General features: G+C 37.8%; 1 protein-coding gene across 3 annotated transcripts in view; it reads left to right on the top strand.

Moving 5' to 3' along the window:
• Nucleotides 1–18811, top strand: part of SYT9 (synaptotagmin 9) — a 70407-nt gene that overhangs the window by 715 nt on the left and 50881 nt on the right. The gene's annotated exons all lie outside the window — the stretch shown is intronic.

Here is an 18811-nt window from a genome sequence, read left to right as displayed (position 1 = left end):
TGCCTCGGCCCCGCCCGGCCCCGGGGCGGGTCGGAGCCTCCCGGCCCGGCGGTGCCTCCTCCGGAGCGAGCTGCAGTGTCAGACGCCCGGGGGGCTCGGCTGGTGCTGCCCCGGCCCCCGCCGCCAGGCTGGCTTTCATTGCGAAAACGGGGAAGGTTGGAGCTCAGTTTAAATGCAACACAATTTAACCTAACTTTCCAGTTCTGTATTTCGCAAGCTAAAAAGACTATTTCTTGCATTTCTGTAGCAGATGTGGGGGTTGTAGGTCTGATAGGGTGTACTCTTGAGCGGGTCTGTGTCTGGATTATGGTTGCCTTTTCATATCTTACGATAACACTCTGACTTAAAAACTTTAACTTAAGGAAGCTTTTTAATAAGGAAGCTGAGCTCCATCTGCGCAAAAATGTTGGAAGATTGATGATGTTCTGTACATCTCTGGATGTAAGGGAAAGGCAAATTGCAATGTGAAGTAGGAGTTTATTATATTTATTTATTTTTACATCATCAAGTCGAGTTTGCTCAGTATGAGGAGAAATTTAGAGAGTTAAAAGAGAAGTTGATAAATGTTTGCAGTATTGGAAAGCCTTGCTGTTAGATCAGCACTGCACAGTATTAATTTCTTTAATATTCTCTGAAATAAATTAGTTCATTTAGCATAGGGCAGTCTAATGACACTCTGTTCTTAAATATTTTTCTGTAATTTGGTGAGTCTGAAGTAACACTTAGAGTGCAACTTACTGACAGATGCTTGGATACGCTAAAAGGCCTGGAGGAAACAAGTAAAACTAAGAAAAAAAAATGGGGGTAAAAAAAGATCTGCTATCACAATAAATGAATAAGGAATAATCCGACATTCAGTTCGCTTGTATCCAAAGCTATTTGCAGCCATTCTGTCTTTTCACGCACTTAAAAATATTCAAATGAAAGTGATTCATGCAATGTTTGATAAGGATTCTTTAAAATTAGGCAAATTTAATTGTTTTGTTCATATAGGCAGACTTAATTGCTTTGTTCATATAAGCAGTAATTTTTGTGACAGACACCTGTGATTTTCTGTAATTTTCATTTACCAAGGGATCAATCACATATTTGTATATCAGGTGATGATTCCAAAAATGTCTACTTAAATCAGTGCTCACTTTGAATACTAAATTACTTGAAATGCATATGGAGGCTTTAACCTCAGCTACTTGGATAACAGCTTTTCAGATTTCTTTCAGAAGCTACCTGCTTTTTTTCTATCAGCCTTGGGCAAAAAGAGTACCTGGCATCTGTTTGGAAGCGTTTTTAAAACATGGTATTCTCAGTAAAAATTTATCACCTCTACCTAAAGATTAAAAAAAAAAAAAAAAAGAAAGCTGTATTTATTTCTGCCTGATTTGCTTAAACCATTATTATACAACAGCCTTCCAGTATTGTTGCAAACCTGCTCAATTACACAGAGCAGCGGTCCCTAACCTTCGCCAGCCAATGTGCAGCAACAGTGAGCAATTATGCTGCAGGCAGCGTCTTCCTATTGGCCTCAATTTTAACATTTTTATTTTTTGCAGCTGCAGCCAGTCTCAGAGGGTCTATCAGGCAACATGTTATCCATAAGCCCTGACTTGGAAACCACTTCTGTAGGGTAGCAGTGTCAGGAATTTATTAATTTACCTTATCTTATATTTCTTTGATTAAAATACATATATTGTCCCGGTAAACCGGCTGCCCGTGTGGTTTGTTTAGCTGGTCCTTGGATGTGATGGCATGGGCTGTAAGAAGACAGCGTACATGACTTCCAAAAAGAAGTAATACAATTCACAGTCAAAGGGTAGTCCATAACCAAATCCAGCGTGATTTACATAGTGAGTTTCATTGACCTAACAGTGGCGAAATGCCATTAAAAAGCCCTGATTGCTGATCCATTCACTTTTCAGCTACTAGTGGTTTAAACGTAGGGACGTGAAGAAAACCTGGGCTGAAAGACAGCATCTTCTTGGCAGAACTAGGCAAAAGATGAAGGTATCCTTGTTATAACTTCCCCCTGCTGTGTGAAAGTGATGTGCATTAGCCAAACTGAGTATCTTCCTTTTAGGCCAGCCAAAAGAGTTGTCTAAAAACGTGTGCAACTTTGTGAGAGTTGAGAAAAGTGCAGCTAGAAAACATACATGATTAGCTTTTGTACAGGAATTAAAGCATTTCCCCATGCTTATAGAAGTTTTTCTGCAGTAAAGTGGCTACTTGCCTAAACCCAAATAGCTGGTGGTTACAGGTGATTTTACAGCACATTTGGTTTTAGCCGTTTGTGTATGTGGGCGCTGTCACGTGAGTGGTAGGGGAGCTGTACAGGTGCACTAGGTATTGGAAGAAGGAAACCCTAATTGAGGGAGGGAGGGAGCTGAGGGGTTGCTGAGCCTGCTACCAGGGTTTGTCTACAAGCTCACCCTCCTGGTGCCCCTCAGTCGTGGCACTGAGCAGCCAGATCCCTGGAGATCCGCTCGTTTCTTGCCTGACATCTGATGCAGTTGGCTGTGGGGCTCCCGGCTGTCTCAGTATTTGGTGTGGGACTCAGACCGGGAGGGCAGGAGGGAGGGGGACAGGAGGGCACTGGATGCTTGTGGTATGCACAGCATCTTTATTTTTCAAGTCATTTGTCCTATTATGGGAAGTACTGCACAGTGCTTAGAGCGTAAGTTTAAGGGCTAATGAGTTTCAGGTTTAACGTGCGGGTCCACTGGATTTAAAGGGTGACGTGGGTGAGTCAGATTTTAAAGGTTTTCAGAAAACTAAAAATGCAAATTAGGCATTTACTGAAAAATCTTCAAGTAGTTCAATAAGAGTTACATGTCAGAGCACCCTTGAAAATCCCAGTAGGCATCCTTAAGCATTTAGATACCTTAATAAGCTGGATCTTTGTCTGTTCCATTCTTCCATTCCCTATTTGTAAAATTTTGATAACACTTCTAGATCATAGAAGGGTTTTATGAGGGTAATTTGCTAAGTCTAAGCACACCAAGTATGTAATACATTCATGAGGGAGAATCATATGGACCTCTTAAAGATATTCGAGTTAATACTGTGTTAGGCATATGGGCATTTGGAAACAGTCACTCAAGATCGTGTAATATCACCCCATGACACCAGATAAAACAAATATTGTAGATGAGGGATGGAAGTTGCTTGACTAGAAGAATTATACTGATGTTTAAAAAAAAAAACCCGAAAGAAAAAAAATCCACCACCAAAAAAAAACCCCAAAATCTCATGAAGGCAGAAAATCTTAATGGAGAGACTGACTATTAAAAGAGGAATTAAGACCAAAGAAAGTTGCATTTTCGTGTGGTCCATTTCTCTAATAGATTTACCTTGCAACTTCTTAACTGAAAACCTTGGTGTGGCATGAATCAAGCCTGCCAGAAAGGGTGTGTATGTTTTTGTACAATGTGACTTTGGACTTTTAAAAAGATGGACACTTGGGGGGGGAGGGTGGGGTGTGGGAATCAAGATGAAGAGTTACATGGTTTTGATCTAGAATAGTTTAGAGTTTGGCATAGAAGAGAGGAAAAAGTCTTTTGGTGGCTGGAGCTAGTGCCTGGTTCTCAGTCTACCTGGTACATGACTGTCAATTCCACTTCCATTGTAGCTGATTTGACTGCTTCAGAGTTGCATTTCAGATGTTTTGCCACTAGTTATCGTTGTAGTTCTTGGGTGTAGGTCATTCTGGGTCTTACTGGATTTTTTTGTTTGTTTTGTCCTGTAGTGAGCCTTTGTTTTTAAAAACAACAGCTTCCCAGAGATGGGAGTGGTAGGCTGCCATTGCTCTTTGTAGACCTGATGAATTTCTGCACAGCCTTTTGTTGTAGTGTTTTGCCAACTTTGCAGCAACTTGTGCTGCCTGCATACTTTCCAGTGACTGCTAGATATAGCAACAAAGTGCTTAATGCATAGTTATATGTTTCCTGGCATTTGCTGAATATCAGTAAAATTAAGTTATATAAAGAAAAGAGTTGCACACTGAGATTGTCTTACACAAAACTTCATCTGCTTAGCACAATTCTACAGATTGAATTTTTCTTCCTTTAGTTAAAAAGTAGGCAACCCTTAAAAACTTGGAATGAAATATTAAAAAAGGTCAGAGGAAGCTGTTGTGAACCTGAGGACTGGATAAAAAAGATGCTTACAAAGATGAAGGATATAAAAAAACTCTAGGTCATTAATCATAATGAATTTCATTAATTTCGTAGTGGAAAAATGAACAGAAATAAAAAGTAAAGTTTGCTCTCCTTTTCTGTTGTGTTAGATTGCACATCTTGAGGATGAGCCAGTAAGGTCCTAAAATATTCTTAATTACGTGCTTTAAAATTGACCAATAGATGCTAAAACAGACTACATGGTGAATATTGTGGGTATAGCGATGGCCATTGGGCATAAAGTATGCTACAGGTCATAAGGATGAGATTGATACTGTACAGTGACAGAAAGTTAGATTTTAGTACTTAATGGAGGTAAAGATAGTTGACAGTCAAGAAACTAAAAAATGTGGGCATGGAAATGTGATGGATGACACAATGTATGAGAAGGTGCAGTTATGATCTTGCAGTAGAATTTAAGAATCTTATGAATCAGTACTTTATTTCTTAATGTATACTTCCAATTTCAGGAGAGAGAAAAGCACAAAGAAACAAAATGGACTGATGTAAGTGTGGCCTCCCAGCCCACAGGTGGAATGTGAGAGCCAAGGTTTTCTGTGGAGAGTATCATTCCGATAGACTGGTCATTTCCTAGGAAGCTAATACTTGCAATTAAATAGTATCCCAGCAAGCTTCCCTTTAATTCAGAACTGTGTTTAAAAACAAAACCTGTCTTCAGAAAGTGGCTTAATTTCTTAAGAGGGTATTTTTAAATTTTTGTAACTCAAATGACTTATTGATTTATCCACCACCCCCCCGCAAACTTTCAGGAACGTATCAGGCTGCAGAGTTTCATCAAGATGCTAAGTACGTCTAGATTTATCTAGATAAATGCAAAAAGCATTTAGAAGTTGTAAAGACATGAAAAAGATTTGAGTGGGTGAAATAACTTTCAGTATGTTTTTTATTTTTATTTTACTCAATATGAGCCATTGCTTTCTGTATTTTAATTTCACTTTCCCCCTACAAAATGAGTGTAAAATGCTGCCACTCCAAATTGATAGTATTCTGTATGTCATGCTAGAGCAAAACTCTTTGCAAGACAGAGAACAAGAATGAATCATATTCACTGACATGATGTCAACTGAATGAAGCGTGAGGCCCAAGTTGCTTTGGGTTTTGAGAACCAAAGTGTCCCTTTGTATTTAATGAAAAAAAGTAAGTTTACTCATATACTATATTCATTGTATATATAAAAATAATACTTCTTTACTGAAGTCATCGCAAGCAGATTTGTGAAGTATTCCTAAAAACTAGAATAACATACCAGTTGAGTTAGAAGTCAGTTATCTCTACAGTCATCCCACAGTTTATGCAAGTCTTTTCCAAATGTGTGGTGAACACTAAAGAAAATTGTTATTTTGAACTCTGAGTAACAAAAATATATATCACTGAAAATAGCTAAAGAGTAATGACAAAAACATCAACCTTTTAAAAATAAGCATGGCTAAATAGCATACCGTTTTTCTTACACCTGAATTCTTATCTTAAATGCCAGTTTTGCTGATGAAAAACAGTAGGCTAAATTTAGCCCTTGTACATATGACTGTAGTTGCCACTAAAACTTTATCACTGCATTTGTCATAACTCTTTATTTCAATGGGATTTGCACATTCCTCCTAGACAGGGAAGGAGAGGGGAAAGAATTTGCTAATTATAGTTTCCTAAGAAATATCCATAAACTTTCTGCAGGTATAACAGTTTACATTTGGAGGCACAAAGCTCTGATCACTTAAGTAGAGGTGTTACTGTGATAGATTTATAGGTCATTAATTCTTCAATAAATATGAACCTGTGTTACAATAACGCCATTTTTCAATGATCCATACATTTAGTGACCCAAGTACAAATGATCGGCCACAGCAGATAGCTTTCTGGAAATTTCCTTTCCAAATTTGTGAGAGTTTAAGTACACCAACAGTTCAGAGACCTGGAAATGTAAGTCCAAAATTACTGCTGTCATAACAGCTGATCTGGTTAAATTCAGTCTTGAGGCTGTGCTGCACTATAGCATCTTGGGTGTGTAGCAAGTAGAGGTTGGACATAAACTGTAATTTATGTATTTATGTTTGAAACCACACTTCTAGGTTTTAGTTCTTCCCCCAGTAAAAATAATGATCGTTGTTGGTTTAGTGCAAAGCTGTACTTAAGAACATTGTATTGTGCATCTTTTGCTACATTTTGTCATTAATTTAAGCTCTTTTCTGGCTTTGTTTAGACCAAAGAGATAAAGAGAGATTATTTTGGTCTAAAGCTGTATGTCCCTTTCATATTGCTAACAAAATTTTAGTTCAAGGGATAAGAATTTAGAACAATTAATTACAGAAGGAAGGATTTTTCATTAAAATGCTGTCAGTTGCAACTTGTAAAATCTGTGATTCCTAAAGTTCATCATCTTACAAGATAAATCTTTTTTGCATGTTCGGTAGTACTGTTAAGTAGTGAATAATTGATCCATTTATCTGGAGAGTACAGAAAAAATGCTGTCACATAAAGAAAATGTTATATATAACAGCTGGTGGTTTGCACATTTGTTACATTAGCTATTGTAATCACACTGAATCTGGTGTGGTTTAAGTTGCTTGATACATTCAGCTGCATTTTTCGGGAATTTTAGATATTCATCAGCCAAATAAAATCAGTTTGGTTTCCTTCAGCAGACATGTCTGCTACAGGATTTTATTTTGTAAACTTCCTATAGTTAGTGGGAATTCAGAAATTCAGTGGCTGCAGTTGAAACTGGCCTATACGTCTGTATGTCTTGAGCCAATTTACAGTTGATGTGTGTCTACCAAAGATAAACATTGGAAGATTCCAAGAATACATAATCTGTCAGAATAAGGTTTTAGATTATTGATGTAAATCCACAATACTAACCAAAAAAGTCAGGCACTAATGATTTTGGAGTTAAAACTTTCAAAGGGCATGTAAAATATTAAGAATTAGGATTTGAAATAGGATCATTCCTTCCAGTATACTTTCTCACTTTTTTCTCTTCTAGTTTAGTTTTACATGCACACAAAAAGAACGCCTTACTGACTTCCCTTGGAAATATGTTTCCTCAGTTTGCTACATTTCCATCAGAAAGTTTGTTCAAAATTTCTTAATTCTATCTTACTGTCTGTGAAGCACCCCAAATATTTCCCTTCCTTACGTGATGGATGTTTTTTGTGTGTATACGAAACACTAAATATTTGTCTTTTAAAATTTCTTCTTGTAAACCAGTCATCATCATTCCCACCCAGGTTACTTTGTGTCTGGTTTCTCCATTGGTTTTCTAGATTGTGTGTTTATATACCTGTGTTTCAGATGTTTTTTCATCTGGGTGCTCCTACTCCATTTCTCAAGCAGCATCTCCTTTTATTTACTGCCCATATTTCTAATATCTTTAATTCATCTGTGTTTAAGTCTCTGACCTCAACAGTACAGTTTGTTTTCTCCTTGCATTTAGTGTAATTTCAGAATGTAATTATAGTGCTGTTTAATCAATCAATTATAATGTTTGACCCATTTTACACACAGATTATCTCATTGGGCATCTGGCCACAGCTGTATAAAGTTCTCTTTAGAGTTCCATTTTAAAACTTTCTACTTTGTAATTTGCAAAAGGTTCATGTCTATGGAGTTAATGGTTTCACAAAGACATATTAAGATATTACAAAAGGTGTTTCTCACATCTATCAAATTATATAAATAATTAGATGTTGTAATTCAGTAAGAATTATCCTACTATAATATACAGAATGTACAATGCTAATTAGAAAATGATCAATGAGACCAACAGTCTTAAAATCTTCTGTGTCCATTTGTAGCAGACATTTTACCCATTTAAAAGATAATATTTTTTTTCCCCTAAAGAAGTTTAATAGATAAACTCAATGCCTAGTTAGCCTATTATTTTAGGGAAGCCTACCATAAATAGGGTGATCTCAGGTATTCATTATGCGAAGGTCTCTCTGCACAGCGTAAAGGAAGCGTGTGTTTCCTGAGCCTGGCTACAGGGAAATAAAGCAGGTATTGAGTTTGCTCTCGCTGAGTGCTGTTCTATTCCCCATAGTAGGGCTGATGTAGGATATGTAGCAGTGGCATTATGGCAATTCTCACCTGCTGAAAAGAGCTTTTAGTCCATTAGCAACCAAATACAAGAGAAAACAGATCTGGTATTACTTAAAAAAATACGGAAAGCTCTGAACAGAAAATTCTCTTATCAGTACTATTTTTTTTAAGTTTTACCAATTTGCTTGGGGTAATATAAGACACAAATCTAAACTAATAGCTCCAATTTTGTTTAATTCTATGATTGTCCTCTCTTCTGCAGTAGATCATGCCATCAGGAAAGGCTCCTATTTCTGCAGATGCCACTAAGGCATCCAGAGTAACAAAAGTCTAACTTAAACTTTTCATCTTTTTTTTTTTTTTTTTTTTTTTAAATTGACAAATATTAATGATGATTGATGAGTCAAAAAACAAATATGGAGACCAGAAATTAGGCTTGGCTGGTAAACAGAAAGGTAAGGGCTTGACCTATTTTTTTTTTTTAATTGGATTTTGTTTGTTCTAAATTTATAGCTGTTCCAAAAGAAAGAGGGGTGAAACCTCATGGTGCAGCAGCTATGAGTATGAAGCCTGTCGCTTGTGCTGCTCAGGAGATGGACATGAGGAGCAGAACAGGCAGCCAGACCTCTGAAGGGAGAGACATCACTTGCGTTCCTAAGGGGCAAAGAGCACCAAGCAGATTCACTGCCACTTGGAAATCAGTGTTAATGAAGCCTGGGATTTTGAGGACCTACCTACAAGGACATAGTAGACAGGAAAAGTTGTGGATATACCTTGTTATACCTCTGTTGTAAGAATTTATATTTGTTTTATATTACACTAAAATTTGCCCTTTTCCTGAATTTAAAAGCCTTTTGAGCTTCTTTGGAGAGTTCTCTGTAGAAAAAGATAAAAGCAGATCTTTCCAAATGCTTTGCATGTCATGGGGTCTGATTAGATCCTCATTGCTTTTTTTTTTTTTTTTTTTTTTTTTTGAGGGTTCACGGTTTGGTAAGGCTGTCTGAGAACGCATGATTTGACACTGACAGTAGGGCTGTGGCTAAGCAGGAAAGAGAAACCTTGGCCATTGTGGCTTCACCTCATAAAGAAAACCTGTCACCTGGGCTCTTTCCTATGCAGCAGCATCACTGTTCCTGCCAGCTTCTGTTAACTGCAGAAGGTGTAACGTTTTTATATCTGCTCTCATTCTCAAGTTAATGTCTTGTTCCTGCCTACCTTATTCATTCTTTACCTGTCTCTTGTTCTGTTGTCGTTATGTTATAAAGAGTGATTTGACGAGTCAAGGTGATTTCTTTCATACTGCTGCTATGAGCCAGTGACGATAAAATAGCTAAAAGCAGTGCCCAAAATAGCTGTGCACAGGTATAGGTTTGCCACAGCAATTTGATAGTAATTACTGTATCTGTCCTTCTGTGGTATCGTGTTACAAGTGAGACCCAGCACTGTGAACAAAAACTGCTCTTTCTTCCTTTGATGTATTTTTCTTCCTTCTTTTCTGTTTTTCTTGGGAGCTGGAAACTAGAACAGACCTTAATAGCAACAGAACCAGCAACACCTTCAGCCACCTCAACCTTTTTTCCTTCCCAAATCGGGTAGAAGCAATTTTTCACCTTCAGGAACATCTAAAATTCAATTTCCGAATTCACTTCTCATCCTAAAGACTCTGTGCACCGAGGGAAGAAGGAACAGAAATTTGTCAAAATGGAAGTCTTGGGATTTGAAGTTTTCAGTGGTTTGGCTGTTTTACCTCCTTTTTTTCTGTACCCCTCTTTATGGGAAAGATTTCTAGTGGTAGTTTTGGCCGTGGTACTAAGCAGGATGAGGTGTCTACTCCAATCTTAAAACTATGTTTATGGTCGTATCAAGAAAAACTATCTCTTCTGACAAGCCCAGCTTGTTACGCAGAACTAATACAGCACCACTTCTCTTATTCGAAAGCAGAGAGAGGCTCTTCAAGTCATTCCCTGTGTGTCAAGGCAAATGTGAGCTTCAGCAGTGCTTGAAAAGCCTTAGAATTAGCTCTGTCCTTCCACTCCCTCGTTAGCTGTTCAAATGAACAACCGCTTCACGCCCTGCCGAGCAGCTGATTGGCCTTGGAGGAAAGAAGCATCTGAAGCAGTATTAATGTTTCATTCAAAATCATGAGAGCCAGGGACGAGGGGAGGGGAATTAGGGAATTCTAAACTCCGAATCAGTACTGCCTTTTATTTCACCAGGCCCTTTTTTCTTGAGCAGCATCCCTAATTGTCTCCCACACTGGATTTTCTCTCAGGACAATCTTGCTGACTTTGTGAGATGTTTTTGCCAAGAGTAAATTTAACAGTGTACAGAAAGGAGTTCAGCCCCCTCTCTTCCCTTCGCTTTCTCTCTCTGTTCTCTGTTCCTTCTCCCCAACCCTGTTAACACTATCTAGTATGACGTATGCTGTATAGTAGATGGAAGAGCAAAGAAATTGTGCAGTCCCTCCACCCTCTGCTATTTCCCTTTCTCGAATCATCACTGCTGCATCAAGACCTAGTACATTTACCATGCAAAAATCCCTTTTTATTTTCTCAGTAAGCAAGGCAGATTAAAAAGCTGTAAAATTAGTGCCTTAAAATGCTATCTCAAAGATATATGAGCAAACTAGATGTGATAAAGCAATCAGTAAAGAAATGTAGTGGAATGTATGACAGCAAGAACAGCCAGCTGCATCTGGGAAATACACAAGTCCTTGGACTCCAACAGTATAAAATGTCCAAAGCTGTAAAAGAGGAACAATTCTTACTTTTCTGTAGCAGTCCTGGCAGTTTGAAACATGGTTGGCAGCCATTCCAGTGTATTTTCTGCAATCATAACATCATTGATGTTAAAAGAAACATCACCTCAAAGTGCGTATTCACCTAAGATCTTGCATTCATTGTAAATGAATAGCACATGCCAGGGTTATTAAATCTGGAAATGTTGCTAATAAATAAAAATAGTTTTCTTAGGAGACGAAAAAATGTTAGATACAGAAGTGTTGCATAACTAGCCCTTGATTAACAAGGAAGGACCCCTTTTACAATGTTTCAAGCAGTACTGTTCCCAGTAAATGACAGCAAATGGCTGCTAAGTCCTTAAGTACTTCTGAGATAATATAGTTGAGTTTAAAAACCCTAATGTTGCTTATTCTTTTACCTATTAGTCTTTGGAAAAAAGAAGGAAAAAAGCGCAAGCTTTCACAGAGAATTTCCTGACTCAGCAATTCAGAGAAAGGAACGAGGCTGACGCGCTTGGTTCAAGGTAATGGGAGGCCTCAGCCCCAGCTAAGGAGGACTATGGACACACAAAACAGCATAGGAGGTGTCTGGCTGTAAATCCTGCGAATCAAATACTACTCTACAATATGTTAATACAAACTTGTTTGATTCAGGGATGTTGTTTAGAGACAGTAGTATGGTTTAGTTGACTGGAATAGATTACGAATTGGGAACTATGAAAACTAAGGCTCTTTCTTAACTGTGCCAGTCACTTGGGGTGTTATCTTGGAGAAATCTCAGTGCTGCTTTTCCCCTGTCCTTTCAGTTGCCTTTTCAGTACTGATAGCAGTTAAAATTCCAGCTAATCCCCTGTCCATAATCAGCAGAGAAAGCAGGGCATGTCTCAAGCATGATGTCAGTAAAGCACTGAGCAGAAAACTGCCTAAAAAGCAGCCAAGAGAAAACGGTGGGCCCAGGGCCTTAAGTGGGAAATAGTCTTCCTGAATATGGCACTCTCTGTTCTCGTAGTGAACAGGCAACAAGAGCCTCTGCTTTGTTGGGGCCTCTCAGCACTTTACTCTTATAAATAATAAACAGAATATATTTTCCTCCTGTGTAGGTTAGCAAATAGAAATGTGCCTCTGTTACCAGCAAGGAAGCCATAATTGAGAGGCAGAGATTTGGTAGCATACACATTCAAATGGGAATAAATAAAAGCATAAGGAGGATTTCAAAACATCTATTTCTGTGCTGGGCTTAATCTGAATGTTTAGCTATGGAATTTATTCATGATATGTTTGCAAGCTTAGATTTATGTTTTCAAACCTAAATCCCACCCCATACTCTAGCCTGCATCTGACTGTGCAACAGTACTAACAGGGTGACTTTTAGTTATCTTTTGCATATCCCTGCATTTTGCATTTATGGGCCCTTTTTTGTCATAAGAGTTTCAAACATTTACTTTCATGGCCTGGGTTAGACTACAAATGCACATCTCAGCATGATACCATTTGAGACTGAAACTGAAAGGACTACTACAGTGGTAATCCTGTTCACATTATTGTAGCAGAAATGCATAATACACATATGTTTCTTGGAGGGAGAGGACTTTTTAGCGTGCCCCCATCCTCCAGTTCCCCCCCCCCCCCCCGCTTGGGATTAAACAGTGTATTGTTACTGACTCAATTTACTTGTTATTAAGGATATATATTTCTTTATTAATTTCAGTATAGCTCAAAATGCATGTTTTGCTCATGTTTAGGAAATTTATAAAACAAAACACTCACCCCTTAGCTGAATGTCCTCTAGAGAAATTGTTTACCAGTGGGGTAACTCTACTCGGCAACCCACTAACAGCCCAACTTTCACAAGTCTGGAGTTTTGGAAGTGCAGCTCTTTAAAGTGTATGGTCCTTTGCCCTTCTTCCTTTGCCCTTCCCTTTTTCTTCCTTTTTGTCAGTTTTTTTCTTAAGTAAATATAATCTTATGCTTACAAGTGAAATGTTTTCTGTCTTCTTAACATTCACTTTTTAGTCATTCAAAAAATTCTCTTTTTCCTACATTTTTCTGAGTGTTTATAATTTTGGGGCAAAACTTAATCCTGCTCTCAGTCAGATTTCAAAATCAGCTAAACCAGAGCCGCTAAATCTGACCTTATGACTTCTGTAGTACTACTTTCACTCAGAATAATCTCTGAGTAAAATTTTCAAAGAAACATACACGGGTGAAACTACTCATACCCTACTGAAACTGAGTGCAAATTTGATATATAAGCCCTTCACATATTTTTTACCATCCAAGCTTGTAGTTTGTGATTGCATAAAATAAGAAATGACTGTTTCTGTCCAAAATACTTATCCCAGTGTTACAGTGATCCATTTTGAATGATTTCATCTCATTTATTCCATTTTGTCTTACTTGAATAATGAATGTATGCTATAACAAGCGTAATTACAAGAATTAACAAAGTCTTCCTTAAGAATGTGGTCAGTTTTCCCCTCAATGCTATGAACTGTCAGCAAAAGTTAGAAATTTACAGTGTGAAAGGTAATTTTGCTAACTGAGGCAAATACAGGTTGTTTAATGTCAACCCAATGGTGGGAATAGTGTTAATTTAAAGGAAACAGGATCACAGACATTTCCTGAGGGAAGAATGTATACAAGCACCTGATTCTAAAGAGAAGATTTAAAATAATGTTCATGTAATATAGTTTTAGGTATATTTTTTCATCATAAAGTCAAACTATCAGAAGTGTGATTTCTTTTTTTAATCTCATTTTCTTTATTTATCTGGGGGGCCATGTGGGACCAGGATAAGCAGTGAAAATTGGTGGGTGCCTTATCTACCTAAGGATGTTGGATGACAAAGAAAAAAGTACCAAGTGTTCAAAAAATTATCCTAAAATCATTCAGCTGAAGTAGCTGAAAAATTAGCACATCCCATCAGTGCATTCCAGTCAGCAAGGAAAGTGGGTTGTAGCTGTCTCTGGGGAGCTGAGAAGAAACCCCAATAACTATTTTTAGTTGCATTTTTTTTCTGGCCAGGAATAAAAAATGTAGAGACCAGAAGATGGAAAAACAGTGGCTAGAAATTTGCCATCAGTTTACTCTGTTATGTATGTTTGGTTTTCCCTGAGAAGTAGCAGAATTCTTGGGAGTTGTTCAAAACCCAAGGAATTCCCCAGACCTGAGAGCAATTCAGCTGAGCAATTCTTGGGGGAGGAGAGTAGACATGAAAGCTGTGGCTTAGTGTTTCCACACTGTTTTCTTAAGTATCCCACTGCTGTGGTATTATGGTTTCTGGGAACAAGGGGCTGCTGCCAACATTTTCTTCTTTACACTCCCTTTGTAATTGTGAGAGGGAGGTAAGGAGAGCAGTTGTTGTCCCCTTGGAACAGGCCAGAGGAAGAGCAGACATGAGTCTGCGAGAAGAACGTTACGATGGTCCATTCTCTACATGCCATTTGTTTATGTACACCCACCTGAGGAGACATATAACATGGAGTATAGCATGGACGGTATGTCACTGGTTATAATTGAACTAGTCTTAAAAAAACCGATGCCATATACCATGATTATAATTTCTCTCTCTGGTAAGGTTGTTTATCCTCTTTTTCTTATTTATTGCTTGAGTGAACCTAATACATTTGAAATTATGTTTTAGAAGTAAGATGCTGTGCAACTGGTGGTATTTCACTGCAGAATAACCCCTGAAGGGATCTGTAATCCCCTGATACTAACATCATCTAATAGTGAGCCAAACTGAATAATAAGCTCAGTGCTATAAACACAGCTTCGTATTCAGCCTCATTCTGTTTTAGTTAGCATTGCCTAGTAATTCATTATTAGTCCATATTTATGCTATCAGTGACATCCAGAGGCTGGTCTAAACACACTCAAGCTGCTGGCGGTGGCAGCAGCAGTATATATAACTGCGGATATTTTGTTCTCCCTCTGTAAATGTATGCTGTAGAATGTCTCTTAAAAGATTTGTTAGTAAGTCTTCCCTGTAGCTAAACACAAGACAGTACATGCTGGACATCAGTCAAAGATGCACAGTGACACATAGCTTACTAATTACTATTAATGTTTACAGGATTTGGAATGTCCTAATTGATTTTGGCACTGAAAGTGTAGTCTAGTAAATTGCTTGTCACCTTTGTTTCATCCTAGGTCTCATTGAGAATCTCATATGCAATTAACTGTAATTGCTATACTGTATTTATTCTAAAGTGCACAATACATTACTCTTTTGTTGTTTGGATCTGAAAATTGGGGAGTTAATTGCTTACAAAAATACAATTCAAAATAAGGGGATCTTTGTGGTGAGGGATTTTTTTTTCAGAATAGAAAAAGATGAAGATTTTAACATAATTCATGTTCCAAATTTATAGTCCTCCTGTACTTGACACCTTACTAACTTCAGGGAGAGTAACTTGTGCATAAGGACACAAGTAAATCTACATTACCAACTTGTGTGGCACGAGAGGAGTTTGATTTGCTGCACACCATTCTAGATACAGGACCGAATGTCCCCGTTGTGCTGCTACCAGCAGTGGAACTTGAGCCAGTTGCTAGTTCAAGGCACGCATCAGGCAAGCTGAGAGCACTAACTGCGGGAGGACCCCGCGTCCACATTGCAAACCCTGGAGTTTAGCTTCAATGTTGGTTTCACCAGGAGGAAAACTGCTTCAAACACACCCACCAGTGGTGTGTCTCACTCAAGTGAGTACTGCCAGGCTCCAAGTATAGATCCGAGGCAAAGATGCAGCAAAAAGAATCCTCCCCCTCCCTCTTCCAATGTTAAATCACTCACGTGGACACATCCTGTGTTATTTAGGAAGACTCTGACTAAAGGTGCTGAAACAAATTGTTATGCTGTCTGTAAGACTGGGCAATTGTTTTCTGCATATGGAACTGTACAGTGATTCTTGAATATATTTCCTGCTCATATTCTAGGTTAAAAGGTAGAAGCACTGCTCACATGAATTCATCTGCCAGTTTAGCCTGGCAATATTTTCTATTTAAAGAGCCAAAGCTCCAGAATTAACATGGACTGTCTAGAAACCTCAATTAAAAAAAAAGAGCTTTGCCAAGAAGCAGTCTAGGGTAGCAAAAAAAGTGAAGCCCTTAGTACAGATAAAGGACAGGAGTCTGCAAAATTTTCCTCGCAGGAATGGAAAGCTACATTGTCTCCTGATATCACCCGGGGTTTGGATGTTGGAGCATTGGTCTCTTTTTCAAGCACCTGCTCTTTTCATTTCATAGTGGACTGTTCAAGGAACAGCTAATCTTAAGTGTCCTTGCTGTCCTTGTTAAAACAGAGGATACTACTGAGTTCCTCATATTAAGAAACCAGCTGTTCTAATTTTTCTGGAGAAAATAATTTCAGGAGATAAGATACAGATCTAGCTAAATTAACTTAATTAAAGAAAATGCAAATCCAGTAGAATGAGAGTGTAGATTCTTACTTGCAGCAAGGACAAAATCTCCCCAAGAGTCTGGATGTCAAATAATGACAATAATTGTACATCTAAAATATTAGAAGTATCTTCTGTCAGAATGCAGGATGAAAACAGAGACTATTTGATTTGCATTTGTTTTACCTACTGCAAGTGAAAGGACAAGCCTAAATATCATGGACTGATTCCAGCGCATTCAAACTATCTTGGAGCTTACTTTTAATCCAGTTAATTATTTTGCTATTCTGCATTCAATTAATTGTCAGATTAAAGTTCTTGTATAATATATAAAATGGTGTTTAGATAATAAAAGATTATAAAAGAAATACTGCAGAGTTTGCCTTAGAAGAAAGCATAGCAAGATTGAAATCTGCAGCATTCCAAGTTAAAAGAGGCTGTTAACTTTGATAGCAGTTACACGTACATGTACATGCCACAAGAAGATGGGATATATTACATGGGGTATGGAAGACTACTACAAATCTTTACTGTAGTAACTAGTTAGGATTGTACATAAATACCGTTGCTTGGATTTTCTCCTTGGATCTTCCAGCATTGTTACATTTATCAAAATCTGTGTTTATTTTTATTACAGATGTTGATCATAATTGCTTTTTGTGGCATTTCAGACTTCTTGGGATCTAATCTGAAAAAAAAAATTCTTTTGTTTTGCAACCTAGGAATTGATGCTCAGCAGTCCCTTTATGCTGCGGAGTATGGTGACACGGCTTTTCAGTTGTCTGTACCACTTTCTTTCTGCAAATGTCTGTTCATTGTGTCAGTTGGTGCTTTACATGTTGGCAATATGCCTGCTGTCCCACAGAAAGCAGGTGCATTCAGAGAGATGACAGCTTTCTCAGAACTCAATTATTTAATTAACTCATTTATAACTAGATTATTTGAAGAAGCCATACCATCTGTTTAGTGGTCAAAATCTTGCTTGTGTGCTAAGCAATGCTTATTAAACTCCCTGCATCCTTTCTATTTAGTTGCATGCTGTTTCACTAGAAGCAACTGGAAAGTTGCTAGAGTCAAAATTAGAAGTGAGAAGATCCAGGTTCCATTTTTAACTTTTCAACTGATTTACTTAATTTCACCTTGAGCAACTGTGCTGCATCTTGGTTTCTGTTGCCTATTTGTAAAAAGACATTTAAATAACTTTGACATTTATAAAAGGAGAGAAAAAGCTACTTAGTGACAAACATTTTAATAATTGTTTTAATTTAACAGCTTTGTTCTACAAGCTACTTGATAGTGTGGATAGAAAAATACTACAAACAATTCTTCAAATATCCATTAGGGTTTCTAAACACATTTGTTGCACTGTTTACATTCCATTAACAGTTGTCAGATCCAGATTTACTCCCAATGGTTTTAACTGTGCATGCCCAGACACTGGGAAGGAACACATGCAAAATTTTAATGCTTTCTAGCAGCTTTCATGAATAAACCTTGATTTTAAAAAAAAATAATTTACGCATCCTATCAACAATGGTAACATTACTAATTAGTTAAATAAGGACAGAAGGCTGTCATTTATGTCCCAGAGGTCACTAAGCTGTTAATTAAAGACAAAATCTAAGAAAAGATAGCTTGCAAATTTCTCTTAAAAATCTTCTAAATAACATCTTTCTCTTAAAAATCTGGATTTGCATTTCCTTTCCCATTCATATATTTGAAATTACTAGAGGGAAATATTTATTTTGAATGGACCTTCTCGTCATCCTTGAAGAGGGTGGGAGGCATACTGTTAGATGAGGGACATTAATGATGAATGCATCCTGCATCAGAGAGGTAGCCTGAAAACTTTGACAAGAAGGGTTTCAGACAACCCCTTATCTTAATCACTTCTGAACAGTTACACTCCTGGGCATACACTAAGCCTGTATCTACGTGCTAGTAAAGATCAGGGTATCATAGGTGCACAGAGAATTTATTTTTGTAATTCTGAGGTCAGTGTGATGAGTCACCAACTGATGACATTTTCATAAAATCATTTAGGTTGGAAAAGACCCTTAAGATCATCGAGTCCAACTGTAAACCTAACACTGCCAAGTCCACCGCTAAACCATGTCCCTAAGCTCCACATCTACACGTACCTCCAGGGGTGGTGACTCAGTACCTGTGTGATCAAGGAGGGAAGCTTGCATTTGGCAATGCTTTTTCACACAACTCATCACAACTCAGTCAAAACGGAGTGAGGTCCCTACAGTACAATGTGGCTCCAGCCTTACACATCTGAGAGTTGTTTTCCCTCTTAATATCTATTTTACTCATCAGAACTTAAGTAATTTTTGGAAACACCAAAGCCCTAGAGGCAACATCATTTCTTAAGCTTATGTCAGTGGTCACTTTCTATGAATTTAATATATACTGCAGAATCTTAGCTTTCCATACATGCTGAT

The sequence above is a fragment of the Strix aluco genome, chromosome 16 (assembly GCF_031877795.1).
Source record: "Strix aluco isolate bStrAlu1 chromosome 16, bStrAlu1.hap1, whole genome shotgun sequence".
Classification (NCBI taxonomy): Eukaryota; Metazoa; Chordata; class Aves; order Strigiformes; family Strigidae; genus Strix; species Strix aluco.
This window is presented reverse-complemented; position numbering and strand designations above follow the sequence as displayed.